General features: G+C 36.9%; 1 long non-coding RNA gene across 3 annotated transcripts in view; it reads right to left on the bottom strand.

Moving 5' to 3' along the window:
- Window positions 1-14,062, bottom strand: part of LOC129656158 (uncharacterized) — a 45,079-nt gene extending 31,017 nt beyond the window's left edge. For 2 of the 3 annotated variants that reach the window (XR_008716238.1, XR_008716237.1), the window contains exons 1-2: window positions 13,710-14,062; window positions 3,320-3,401 (exon numbers count right to left, since the gene is read on the bottom strand). This is a non-coding gene — a long non-coding RNA (uncharacterized LOC129656158). The remainder of the gene's footprint in view (window positions 1-3,319; window positions 3,402-13,709) is intronic. The other variant, XR_008716239.1, reaches the window with a different exon arrangement.
- Window positions 14,063-14,643: the final 581 nt, after the last annotated feature.

The raw sequence follows: 14,643 nt of genomic DNA, 5'->3' as shown, positions 1-14,643 counted from the left end.
ATTAAAGAAATTTCTAAGGAATATGTTTCAGAGAGAATAAAAATAATCCCAGGAAGAATGGCTGAAATATAAGATAAAAAAGTAAGCAAAAAACTTATAAAACACATAGATAACTTAAAAATATATACATGTTATATATATTAATTTAAAATAATATATAATTTATGGAACTAAAAAAAGATATGCTTAAAATACTAGGCAGTACTACTATAATGTAAGTCAAGAGTTGAGTGGCTCAGAGAAATAATGTTAAGGTATTCATATTTTTCAGGGTAAGACACTATTAAAATTACACTTTGTTAAGTTAGCATGCATGATAAAATTTCAAAAGTGACCTTTAAATTATAGAAATAGCATGTATAACTTCTAAAACAGTAAAAGGGGAAACATAATAAAATAAAAACTTAATCAATTACAAGAAATGAAAAGTAAGAATAAAATAAGTCAGATGATAAAAACAATCTAAAATTACTATTATAATACATACAGACTAAATATGCTAATTAAATGACAGACTGTCATACTGAACAAAAATAAATTCTACTGATATTCTGTTACAAGTGAGTGCTTAGTCATGTCCAACTCTTTGCAACTCTATGAATTGTAGCCCGCCAGTCTCCTCTGTCCATGGAATTTCCTAGGCAAGAATACTGGAGTGGGTTACCATTTTCTCCTCCAGGGGATCTTCCCAATTGGTAGGAATCAAACTTGCCAATGTCTCTGGCATTGGCAGGTGGGTTCTTTACCACTGAGCCATGTTATAAGAGGTACAACCAAAGTTTACAGATATAGAAAGGTTGAAATTAAATGCATGAAAAAATAATAGGCAAATAATACCACAATAAAAGTGGAATAGCTATGTTAATATCAAACAAAATAGACTTTAAGGGAAAAACTGAAACATTGTTGGGGAGTAAGATCACTTATACAATGATAACAATTTCAATTTACCAGGAATGTATAACTATTCCATGCTTGTGTTGACCCAATAAAGAAAACTCAAAATATTAAAAAGAATAATTTATAGAGTTAAGGGATAAATGGAGGGCTTCCCCACAGATTCAGTGGTAAAAGAACCTGCCTGCAGTGCAGGAGACATGTGCAGGAGACCTGGGTTCGATCCCTGGGTTGGGAAGATCTCCTGGAGGAGGAAATGGCGACTCATTCCAATATTCTTGTCTGGGAAAATTTCATGAACGAGGAGCATGGTGGGCTACATACAGTCAGTCCACAGGGTCACAAAGAGTCAGACATGACTGAAGTGACTTAGTATGAACACAGTACAAAGAGCTTTTACCTTATTTTCTCAGTACAATAGTACTTATTAAGCCACTTCAGTGACACATTCATATGTAATAATTTTACAGTAATTTGATTAATTAAAACACCCCAAAGAACTTTTATGTGAGTTTTAATTGTTAATAATTATAGAATTAGAAAATAAATTTTTGCAACATTTATTAATTCATTTAAAAACAATACACCCATCATATATTAACCTCATATTTTAATAAAAGTATTTTCCAAAACTAAAGAACTTAGTGAGAAGCATGGAATTATTTTACATTATTGAAAACCTCTTTAATGTCTGATTTAGGAGAAGAGAACTAGATTAGATTCTCGTGTCTGCTTCTGCATTCAATCTGCTATGGTACATTAGTTTGGATGAAATATATAAAGAATATCTGGCTTCACACAGACATGTATTGGGAAAAGGAGAATATTTTAACAGCCCTTTTATATAACTGTGAAAAGTTTTCTTTGATACTATGCCAAATCTCTGCTAGTGGTAATCTTTTAAAGGTTAGTTGCAAAGTGGAATCTGAAACCACATCAATGAGTCTTTCATGGTCTGTTACCCTAAGATCCATTGGTATGTTTTACACTTTGAATGGATATTTCACCTACGTGTGATTTTGTAAGATCATGTATTGATAATCTGAAAAACACTGGTACACTGAGTAATAAAGATCTTCTGAGTGTTGATATATTTTATTGTATTGTATGGATACAAATTCATTTGTTAATATCACCACTGATGTCACTGGAACAGCCTTTAAGTATTGGGAAACTGTCAAACTCATTGACAGATACAATACTAAATTCTAATTTTATTTGAAAGCTCTTACCAATTTTAACATTGGTAATAAATATTTTTGGTTATTTGGAAGCTCATTTCATTCAATTTTGAGAAAATGTTTGCCAAGTAGTTCAAGCTGAGAACCCATAGTTTGTCTAGCTCTTCTGTAATGTTAAAATGGTGTTCCATGATGAAAAAGACTAGTTAGGCTTGCAGCTCCAACAATCATATATACTTAATTACTGAGAGAATTATCATACTTTAAAATACAGCATAAGTGTTTTATGTATAAATCCCAATTCAACAAAATAATATTAAAAAGATGTAACCATGGATCAAAATGCAACAAAATAATATTTTTTACAGTTTTATTAAAGACATTCTTAATTAAAACTGACATTTATTTTTGTAGTGAGGATACACTGGTAAGGAGCACAATGACCATTTCCATGATTTGTTCTGAGGTGTCAGCAATTTTATCGACCCTTGCTTTTGCACTGTCAGTTCCAGGTAACACAATGAAAAAGTCATATATTATTCTAGAATTATTACATAAAAATAATTTTGACCTTACCTCTTTACATCAGGGACCCTCCCAGAAATCTCAGACCACAGATTGAGGATCAAAAAGGAAGGCCAGGGGTCAATAAACTATAGCCCAAGGGCTAAATCTTGCTCCCATTTTTGTAAATAAAGTATATTGGAATAAATCATGCTACAATGGCATGAACTGAATAGATATAATAGAGGCTATATGGCTCACAGAGCCTTAAATATTTGCTATCTGGTACTTTATAAAAAATAATTACCAACCCCTGAATTAAGTTATAACAATAGAGTTAATCCTACAAATGTATTTTAAAGCTATAATAGTGATCAGAAGTTAATGTAAAAATAAAATGATAATGTAATATAAAGGATAAATAAAAACAAATGTTAATTCTTTGAGAACAAATGAAATCCAAAGACTTCTGGCAAGACTGATTTAAAAAGGGAAAGGGTTATAATTAATACTAATGATGATAAAATGGAACTAAGATATAGCAAAATATTTAAAACATAACAGAAAAGTATGATAACTTTATGTTAATAAATTTTAAACTAGAAACAGAAAGAGTAAATATCAAGAAAATCTGAATTGCAAAAGCTGACAAAAGAAGATACAGAAAATCCAAGTAGTACTATCATAATTTAAAACAGAACAGAACAAAACAGTGTACTAGTGGTTAAGAATCTCACCTAGAAAATATTCGGAATAGGTGGTTTTACAGACAAGTTCTATAAAATATTCAAGGACAAAGTCTTCCAATGTTAAATTTTTCTAGAAAAGAGAAAAAAGGGAATACTTTTCAATTATTATTTACAAAGTTAGAATTCCTTAGTTTAAAACAAAAACAAGAGTAGAGGAATTAAGGTAAATTAGTCAACATTTCAACTCATAATTATGAGTTTGACAATTTGAAACAAATTATTAGAAAACTACACAGAGTCATTATGAGAAAGAAAGTCAGCATGATAAGTTAACTTATCCTAAGAATGTAAGGAAGGCTTAAAGTTTAGAGGCTTGATCAATAGAATTACTTCACTAATAGATTAAATGAAAAAAATATGAATTTTTTCAATAAATAAAAAAGCATTTGAGAAAATTCAGTACTCATTCATGATTTAAAATTTAAACAAAATTTTTAGCAAACTGTGAGTAAAGTGAACTTCCTTCCTAGAAAAAACTATAATAAACATCACCCTTAATTGTCAGAAATAAGAAGCATAAGCTTTAAAATCCAGAAGTAGACAAAAGTGCCCATTGCTCCTAATTCTATTCAACGTTTTTCTGAAGGACTTAGCCATTACACTATTAAAATATTTTTAAAAATTAAGTTAAAATTGGAAAAGAAGAAACAGAAATATCATTATTCTCAAATTATATTATTTTCTACATAGAAAATACAAAGTAATCTGTAGATATATTTGGAATTAATATAAATGTTTACTAAATGGCTGGATATACAACCAATATATAAAAATAAATCATATATCTGTACAGGGGAATCAAAAATGAAAACACACACATATATATATATATAATTTCAACAAAATATAAGATATCTAGGAATAAGTCAAACAAAAATTTTACACCTGTTTGGGAAAAATTTAAAACATTAATGAAATACATAGAAGATCTAATAAATGGAGAGATAATCCATGATCTTGGATAGGAAATGTCAATATTGTAAGGATTTCAGTTATTCCCAATTTTAATATAGTTTATTCAATTAAAAAAAAATTTCCAAAGGAACTTAACAGGGTAATTCTAAAATTTACATGTAAGACAGGCCCAAGAATTGTCAAAGTCCTTCTGAAGCAGAATAACGACCTAGAGGATTTTGCCCTTCCATATATCAAGATATATTATAAATATATAGTATCTTGGACAGTGTGCTGGCACAGGGATAATCAAATTGATCAATGTAACAGAATTGAACTCAGAAAAATGCACGCATGCATGGAAACCTTACAGAGGTTGCCATTGACGACCACTGTGATACAGGTGGCATAACAGCCCTGGAGAAATGTGGACTGCTCAGTAAATGGGACTCAGACCCTTAATTATCTGTACCTCAGGTTGTTCACAGAAACAAATTCCAGATGGATTAAAACTGAATTAGTAAAGGCAAAAAGTTAACATTCTTAGAAGGATATATAATACAACAGTTTTGTTGCTAGAAAAAGATTTGTGAGCTTATTTTTGTTCATCATAAAGAACAATAATGAAAGTGCATATCTTTTTATACCACAAACCTGGAGAGATTTGTAATAAGTATGCTATGAACTGAATTATATCTCCTCCAAATTCATGTGTTGAAGCTTTAACTTCCTCTATCAAGTTATTTGGAGTTGGAACCTTTGTGAGGAAATTAAAGTTAGATGAGATCCTGAGGTTAGGGCCCTCATAATGGGATCAGTGCCCTTGTAAGAAGAGATACAAGTGACGCTCTTTTTCTCTCTCAGATAAAGAGGACAGTGGCTGTCTGCAAGGTAGGAAGAGACCTCTCACCAGAAACTGACCATTGCTGCACAATGATCTCACATTTCTAGCCTCCAAAATTGTGAGAAATAATTTTCTGTTACTTGAGCCAGCTTATGGAATTTTATTATGACAGTCTAAACTAAGACAACAAAAAACAAACAACATATTGATAATCTGACTACATAAAAAAACTTTCCCAAGTCAATAAGCAAAACGGTCATCCAAAATTAAAAATGGGTAAAATACTTGAACAGGCATATCATAAAGAAGGGTCTTCCCTGGTGGTTCAGTGGTAAATAATCCACCTGCCAATGCAGGAGATGTGGAGTTTGATCCCTGCATTGGAAATATTCCTTGGAGAAGGAAAAGGCAAATTACTCCAGGATTCTTGCCTAGAAAATTGCAGGGACAGAGGAGCCTGGTGGGCTACAGTCCATGGGGTCCCAAAGAGCTGGACATGACATAGCAACCAAACAACAACAATTACAAAGAAGAAATACATAAGGCAAATGTTGTATGAAAATTGCTCAAAGTCATACTAATACAAAATTAAGACTGTGATGAGATATAATTCATATCCATATTAAACTGGAAAAAATTAAGTCTAATAATATTAACTATAGTGAGGATGTGGTACAATAGGCTTATTTTTGCTATTCAGACTAAAAGTTGGCTTGACTCTTTTGAAAAACCACACTGTGAAATCAACAGTCCCATACTCTAAAAGCTGGCAATCCTTTGCCTGGACAAAGTATACACAACAGCAGAGGTTTTTGTCCTGTGTGCAGCTGAAGAGTGCTGTGTCAAGGAGGAGTCACAGGTGCACTGTTGGGGCTGCTGACGGAAGTAGGGCAGCTGCAGTCCTCCAGCCTATGGAAGCAACTGGGAAGCACTAGACAAGAACTTCTCGCTATGTGTGCCAAGAGAAGAAACTCACCAGGAAGCGGATGGTGGCATAGTAATAGAATGGAAGAATGGAATACTATATAGCACTGGAAATGGATGAACTCATGAATACTCAAGCAACAAAAACAAGTTTCAAAAAGTTACATCACATCCGTAACATTTGTATAAAAGTCATTACAAATCAAAGCAAAAAAAATAGTGTTTAGGAACACATATACATATACAGGCTTCTCTGGTGGTTTAGATGGTAAAGAATCTGCCTGCAATGCAGGAGACACAGGTTTAATCCCTGGGTCAGGAAGATCCCCTGGAGAAGGAAATGGCAACCCACTCCAATATTCTTGCCTGGAGAATTCCATGGACAGAGGAGCCTGGCAGGCTATAGTTCGTGGGTTTGCAAAGAGTTGGACACAACTGAGTGACTAACACACACACACACACACACACACACACACACACACGTACACATACATACTGAAGGAGGGCATGGCAACCCACTCCAGTGTTCTTTCCTGGATAATCCTATGGACAGGAGAGACTGGTGGGCTATTGCCATAGTGTTGCAAAGAGTCAGACATGACTGAAGAAATTAGTGCGTACATGCACAAGCACACACACACACACAATAAATTAGGCAAGAATAGATAAAGAAGTAATAAATATGAAATTCAGGCTAGTGGATACCTTTGAAGGGAAGAGATTTTAGGATTGAATAGGACAGTATTGTTCTTTTCTTGCTCTTAAATTGATGATGGGTTTACTTTATTACTATGTTTTGCTACTTACACACATATTACATATAACCCTTCAATAAATTACATAAAAATGATTAAGTTTCAATTGTGGTCAAAGAAGGAAGGGGAGGGGTAAAGAAAAAAAAGTAACGAGGGGGGAAGAAGAGGTTAAAAGGAGGAGGAAGAGAAGAAAAAAAAATTACCCATTTCTTCAGAAGGAAGGTGAGAAGTATAGCAAGATAAGCTCTTATTTTATAATGAAGTTCCAATGTGATTTAAGCTCACACAGTACTGAGTTTTTAAGGTCTAATATACAAACTTGTATTATATCTATTTTCTTTTAAGCACCATGTATATGGCATACAACCCACAATAAGAAATATATTTTATATTATATTCCACTAAAAGTATATCTGCTAAGTCGCTTCAGTCGTGTCCGACTCTGTGCGACCCCGTAGATGGCAGCCCACCAGGCTTCCCCGTCCCTGGGATTCCCCAGGCAAGAACACTGGAGTGGGTTGCTATTTCCTTCTCCAGTGCATGAAAGTGAAAAGTGAAAGTGAAGTCACTCGGTCGTGTCCGACTCTAGCGACCCCATGGACTGCAGCCTACCAGGCTCCTCCGTCCATGGGATTTTCCAGGCAAAAGTACTGGAGTGGGTTGCCATTGCCTTCTCTGCTAAAAGTATATACACACATATAAATGTTTATAAACATGTTAACATAAACACATACACAACCCACAGTTGAAACAAAAGTTATACAGACGTGTACTTACCCTTTTGTGTGTGAGTGCTCAGTTGTGTCCAACCCTTTGTGACCCATGGACTATAGCCTACCAGGCTCCTCTGGCCATGGATTTCTCATGCAGTAATACTGGAGTGGGTTGCTATTTCTCCTCCAGGGGATATTCCTGACCCAGGGATCGAACTTACATCTCCTGCATCTCCTGCATTGGCAGGTGGATTCTTTACCTCTGAGCCACTGACTCATGCAATTGACTCTGATGGATTCTTTTCTGATTTATTCTACTTCATGTTTTTAAAATTGCTAGTGTTACACATTAGGTTGATCTCATGACCCTAAAAAAGGCCACGACATATGGTTTGAAAAACACTCATTCAATCCACCTCTTATGTTATAGATGAGACAATTGAACACAAAAGAGAATAGAGAGAATTTTTTTGAAAAGTAGTATGTGTTCCTATGTCTATGAAGCTGGTTTTAAATGTACCTTAGTCATTGACATCTCCTTATATATTTTATCTTTGTTCCCTCTTCTCAAACACCCACAGCCCATCATTTGTCAGGTATGTCACTTTGTCTAAAAGATCAGATTAATCCAGTGGAATTTATTCTAAATAAGCCATGCTGAGCACTAGCTAGTGTCTTCTCCTTGTTTGCAAATCAATCTCTTGATGACTTTCCAAATTTTTTCTAGGTATTAAAGCTAAATCTACATAGCTATCTTTTTTTAATGTTGTGATAAAACAACCAGCTACACAAAGCAGCCGCTGGATCTGTGACTTTACACATTTATTTCATTACCTAAGCTAGAATTGAAAAATGCTTTGATGTCCAAACGAAAGTTTGTATTTGCATTCTCTGATGAAGCCTATAACATACTGGCAAAACATCAGTTAAAAGAAAAAAAGGCTCAGTTTTTATATATTTATTTTTAACTTCCCACATCCATCTTCCCAGATCTGTGTCTAGATGGTTAGATTAACAGTTCCCCACTTTGTCTAAAGAATATCCAAAATATATTACTCTATGCCTAGCTTCTAAGATGATTTTTAGTTTAAATCCATATGTGAATTGAAATAACTCACAGGTGGGTTCCTTTTTTGTTACTGTTCTCATTATCATGATTATTATCAGCAATTATACTGTTATTTTTAATCAAATATAGATTAATTCTTTGCTTTCCAACTGCTTAGAGGAGTCCATAGCAAAAGTGTGGTTTGTCTCATAGAAGGGAGGGAAACTTTCACAGAAACCATCCCAGGCACCTGGGATCATTATTCCAGGGAAAAGGCCTGTTTCTGTTCCTTAAAACACTTATGTCAGAGGGATGGTTATTTCCAAAAGAAATCATTTAAGACTTGAAGACCTTCCAAAGGTGTATACACTGGCTCCTGAAGTAGGTATTTTTTGATGGCAGGTACTATTCCAGTGGAGGGCTCCCCAGGAGGCACTAGTGGTAAAGAACCTGCCTGCCAATGCAGGAGATGTAAGAGATGAAAGTTCGATCCCTGGCTTGGGAAGATCTGCTGGAGGAGGCCTCGGCAACTCACTCTAGTATGCTTGCCTGGAGAATCCCATGGACAGAGGAACATGGCAGCTACCATCCACGGGGTCACAGTGAGTTGAACATGACTGAAGCGACTTATCACACATGCACCATTCTTGTGGAGGTGGAAACAGTGACAGATTTTATTTTCTTGGGCTCCAAAACACTATGGATGGTGACTGCAGCCAAGAAATTAAAAGGCTCTTGCTCCTTGGGAGGAAAGCTATGACAAACCTAGATAGCATATTAAAAAGCAGAAACATCATTTTGCTGACAAAGGTCTGCTGGGGTCCAGCCCCGGTGGATCCAGGGAATTCGAAGCGGGGACAGTGTCGGCAAGGATCAGGAAACAATTGCTTAATTAAACGTTAATTAAGGATATAAAGAGTAATAGAATAAGGATAGCTCAGGGAAGAAATTCAGTGAAGAAAAGAGGCTGAATAATTCAGCCAGAAGGTGAGAGAAAGAACGACATGGGGAGACCAAGCTTCGGTGAGCAAGGCCCGCACTTTATTTTCCAAAGTAGTTTTTATACCTTAAGTTATGCATAGAGGATAATGGGGGAAGGGGTAGAGTCATGCAGTAAGCCAGGCTTTCTTCCTGCAAACTTATCATATGCAAAAGTTTAGGTGATTTGCATCATCTTCTGGCCTGAAGGCCTGTTAACATTTTAAGACCCTTTCTTCAGAAAACTTATTTTTCTCTAAAGGTGATTAGTCAGGCGCCACCCTCCAAAAGCATTAGATAAAGTTGCATTCCTACAGGGCAAAGGTGTGGTGGGCTATAACAAGAAAAAGAATTAACTCAAGGGTCCAAGGTTACAAACATTAAAGCTACTACTTATATTCCTATACACCAATTATATCAATCAATACACTGCCAGGGACACAGTAGGTAAGGGATATGGAAACTTAGCAGCAAACATTGGCCCAACAAGTGAAAAACCCTTCACCAATACAATTTCTAATCAATCTTTTAACTGCTCAAAGGAATCTGTATTTAGACAGTTTAAACACTCTTGCCTCTCACGGTTGTGAACTAAAACATTCTTGTCACGCCCAGGACAGCCCCCCGTAAAGTCAGAGGTGTAGGTGAAAGCACAAAGTAAAGTAGGCAGACTCTGGTTTTGGGGGTAGGTGCTCGAGAATTTCCAGGGGGACTCCTGAGGCTTGATCCCACCTTTGCGTATGCCGAGCCTCCTTCCTCATGACCTTTGCCATGGGCGGAGCTCCTCACGCTGGCTCCCGGCAAAGGTCCATCTAGTAAAAGCTATGATTTTTCCAGTAGTGATGTACAGATATGTGAGTTGGACCATAAAGAAGGAAGGCTGAGCACCAAAGAACGGATGCTTTCAAACTGGGGTGCTGGAGAAGACTCTTGAGAGTCCTTTGGACTGCAAAGAGATTAAACCAGTTAATCCTAAAGGAAATCAACCCTGAATATTCACTGGAAGGACTGATGCTGAAGCTGAAGCTCCAATACTTTGGCTACCTGATGCGAAGAGCTGACTCACTGGAAAAGACCCTGATGCTGGGAAAAACTGAAGGCAAAAGGAGAAGTGGGTAGCAGAGGATGAAATGGTTAGATAGCATCACTGACTCAACAGACATGAAACTGAGCAAACTCCAGGAGATACTGGAGGACAGAGGAGCCTGTCTCTAGTCCATGGGGTCGTAAAGAGGTGAACATGACTTAGCAACTGAACAACAACTATTCCAGTGCTTTTGTACCCTGTAAGATAACATACTTTCCACATAATAAATGCTCAATATAGGTATATTTCCCCCAGAGGAGGAAATGGCAACCCACTCCAGTATTCTTGCCTGGAGAATCCCATGGACACAGGAGCCTGATGGGCTACAGTCCATAAGGTCACAAAAAGTTGGACACAACCGAGCAACTAACACACATAAAGGTATATTTAATTTTGCAGGACTATCTCAAAATATTGTCTTGATGAAGGTCTTCAGATCCACACAGTACCAGAGCCCCTCACTCTTTAGGTGAGAAAAGTGAATGGAATTGAGGTCAGATTTCCCTTCCAGTTCTAATGGCTAGGAATTATTGGAAACCAGAACTCAATCCAGAGCTCTTTTTTTCTCCTTGGTGTAACCTTTTAAATGCAAGTTTTATTCAGGTGCTCAAAAGGACTCAGAAAAGAAAAAAAAAATAAAGTCTTCCCTCCAATCCACGCCCTTCATTAGTTTTAACAATAAGTAAACTTTGCAATCTCTTGATCTGTATGTATGTAGGCAAAATCTCTTTATTCTGAGTGATTCACTCATTCATAATGTGGTAGTAAACATTAAATAACCATCCCTTCTCTATTCCAGCAGATCACTTCTATCCCTCCTCCTCCAAAAATGCCAAACAAAATTAAGTCATATTAATGATTCTCTCTCAAAAACTTAGAATGTACTTAGCTTAGTCTCTAATACTTCCCCCATCTTTATCTGTTCAGTATTTATAACTGTTTAACACGGTGGCCAGATATGTGCTGAAGTCCCCATTCATTACATAAGCATTGTCATGGTCATAACACTGTCCTTCATTAAGATGGGAAATTTTATTTTTAAAGTCTCTATAGAAAGCTTTGAAACAAATCTTCCCCACCTAATCAGAAACTCAATCAAAATTCTATATTTTCTGCTAATTCTAGTTGAATATATTTTCAACTATAGTGCTCTTTTTCTCATGTTTGAACATTTTCGTTCCTTGTACTTTAATTTTAGAGTTAATGTACATTAAAATCAAGATATATATGAAACATTATTATTTGTTTTAATCGAGTAGGGGCCCACAAGCTGAATGTTATAAAGAAGACTTAACACTGCATATAAGAAAATAAAATTAAGTTTCTAAGATGAGACATATAAGTCAGGGGAAATTAGAATGGGGAAAGATATTTCAAATAAGAATTATATAGAGAGATCCCAGGATGAGCAGAATGATTTGGCTAAGAGGCTGTGGCTTTTGCAGGAATCAAAGGTATACAGAGGACATCCCTGGTGGTCAGCGGTTAATAGCCTGCCTGCCAATGCAGGGGCCACAGTTTCGATCCCTGGTCCAGGAAGATTCTACATGCCATGGGCAGCTAAGCCTGTGGGCCACGACTACTGAGCCCGAACGCTGGGGCCCGTGATCCACAACAGGAGAGACCACCACAATGAGAAGCCCGTGTATTGCAACTAGAAAGTAAACCCTACTCTCCGCAACTAGAGAAAACCCATGTGAAGCAACCAAGACCCAGCACAGCCAAAAATTACCTTTTTAAAAAGGTATACTGAATGGGCATGGTCTGTGTGGTGGGCAAGGACAAAAGCGTTCCCAGGAGGGCAAGGATCTTAGAATTGATGAGAATGAAGATGATAAGTAATAGTAGTGATATTTAGCAGCACTTACTTTATAAACATTATCACATTTAGCCTGCCCAACTCCTAGGAGGTGAGCCCTGTTATCTTAAAAGTGAGGTTTTAGAGAGGATAAGTTGCCAAAATCACAGAGCAAGCAAGGGACAGGGCTCTTGGACTGGTTAAACTCTGGAAACAAAAAATGCTAACAGCTTACTTCTAAGTCAGAATTCTTCCAGTTCTTTTATTTCTACTCTGTCTCTCCCTCCGTCTCCTCTTTATTACTATTGTTTTTAATCTGAGAATGTTAAGTGTATAAGCATTAACTTGGCCAATGAACCTGATGTTATGTCTGGGGTTCTAGACACAGTCCCCAGTGCCTTGGACACAGTCCCCAGTGCCTTGGACACATTCCCCAGTGCTATTTGGCCAGGTTATCTTTTTCTCAGAGATTTAGTATTTGAGAATTTCTTGATGGAAGAAGCATCTTTTACTGTTTGAGTTCTAAGCAGGGGCTCTACATGCTGGCCATGCCCAGCAGGACTTGGCAATAAGAGTGGAAGACTGGAGCAAAAGGCCTCCACCAAACACCACTGAAGATCCATCCCAAATAATGTGAGAAGAACAGGTTTCTGGGCAAGTCAAAAATAACAAAATAAAGCCCTAAGGATGAAATAATTCCTCAATCAAAAATCACTTTGGCTGAAATAGGTACCGACACTCGGATTTGCAAAACAGAAATATGATACTGAAAAAGAATGAGTCCTCTTTCAATGAGTAAGTGTTGGCTACTGTTGCTAACACAGAGTTTTGTTTTTCTAGTGAGGTCTAAAACTATATTTTATAAAAATGCAAAATGACAGATATTTAAACTCATTCACCTCCTCCAACCACTTCCCCTGGAATCTGTTTTGACCTGGTCTTTCTAGTTGAACGCTGCTCTGTGTGCACTCCACCCAGGACCACTGTCCAGGGCCGATTCCATGGTGATCAGTCCCACATGCTGGTTGACTCACACCTTTCCAGGCTGAAAAGGTACTCGTTTGTCAGAGTCAGGACAGTCTGCAGATGAGGCCAAAACGTAAGACAGATCAAACCCGCAAATACCTGGTAATGACTCAAAAGTTGGAAACAGGAAAAAAGAAACTTAGTGAAGAGAAAAATACTGTCGCTTTTTTTCTTGCAAATTTTAAAACAGCTTTTCTTCTCTTAAAACACAGATACAGAAAGCTCTGTTTGCTATGGTCAAAGTACACACAGCTTGAAATGAACGTTTCAGGATGGGTTTCAGAGAAAGTTAGGGCTCCTGAAATGATTACCTGTTTGAGCAGGTGGTGAGCATGAACTGGGCTGGAGGATATTCCTCTAGTCTTCTAAGTCTGAGGTCAAGCATTTCACAGACGCGGCTACACTAAGTGATTAACAAAACTAAGTTGTAGCTGGTAGACAGCTGGGTGCTTATTGCCTTGTAAGCCCTCGTGGTTTAGGCTTGTCTTTGATTATAGGATCTGACCTTGGTCTCTAAAACAGTTAGGAAATCTGCAGGACTGGACACACTGCAAATAGATTGCTCTGAGTTTCCTGTTTTCATTCAGATGTGTACAAATTACCTCAACATGCCCCCTTTTTTTTTTGGAAAACACTAAGGTCTGAAAGAAACTCTTGTTATATTGTTGCCACTTAGGTTTCACTGAGCCTGCATTATCTCCTCACAGCTTTAATGACTTCCTGCTGAGAGAGGTTGTGTAGCAGTCTTGGCAGCAGGGCTAAGAATAGCATTAAATGCAAGGTTATCTAGGCATTACACTCACTGTAACATGCAATTAACTCTCCTCTTCCATTTTCATTACACAATTATTCATTAATGTCAATTTAATTTTATGCATTGTTCTACATGACCGAAGGCTGATTACGGGCCTTTTCACTCCAATATCCCAAGTTAACTGGTGCCAGCCGCACTCAGGGCTGCCTAATTGCAATTTAGCCCAGACAATTCCTCCCATTTTTGCCCTCCAGTAATGGAACAACAGATCATGGCCAGGTAAAGATTTTAAGGTGGAAATAAAGCCCGAGCGACAAAACACTAAAGTTCAGAAAAGCCTTTTTTCCCTTCTTTTATTTAATAGAATAAAGACTCACTGGAAAAATTAAATGAAGCAGGTTTTCCCCTTTTTCCTTAATATGCTGCGTTTGTGAGCTGAGGTTTAGTACTTCTTCCTAACTACCAAAATCATAACCTACCTTGAGTCTAAG

This window comes from Bubalus kerabau, chromosome 6 (assembly GCF_029407905.1).
Source record: "Bubalus kerabau isolate K-KA32 ecotype Philippines breed swamp buffalo chromosome 6, PCC_UOA_SB_1v2, whole genome shotgun sequence".
In the NCBI taxonomy this organism is placed as follows: Eukaryota; Metazoa; Chordata; class Mammalia; order Artiodactyla; family Bovidae; genus Bubalus; species Bubalus kerabau.
Note: the sequence above shows the minus strand (reverse complement) of the source record. Positions and strands in the feature narration are given on the sequence as shown.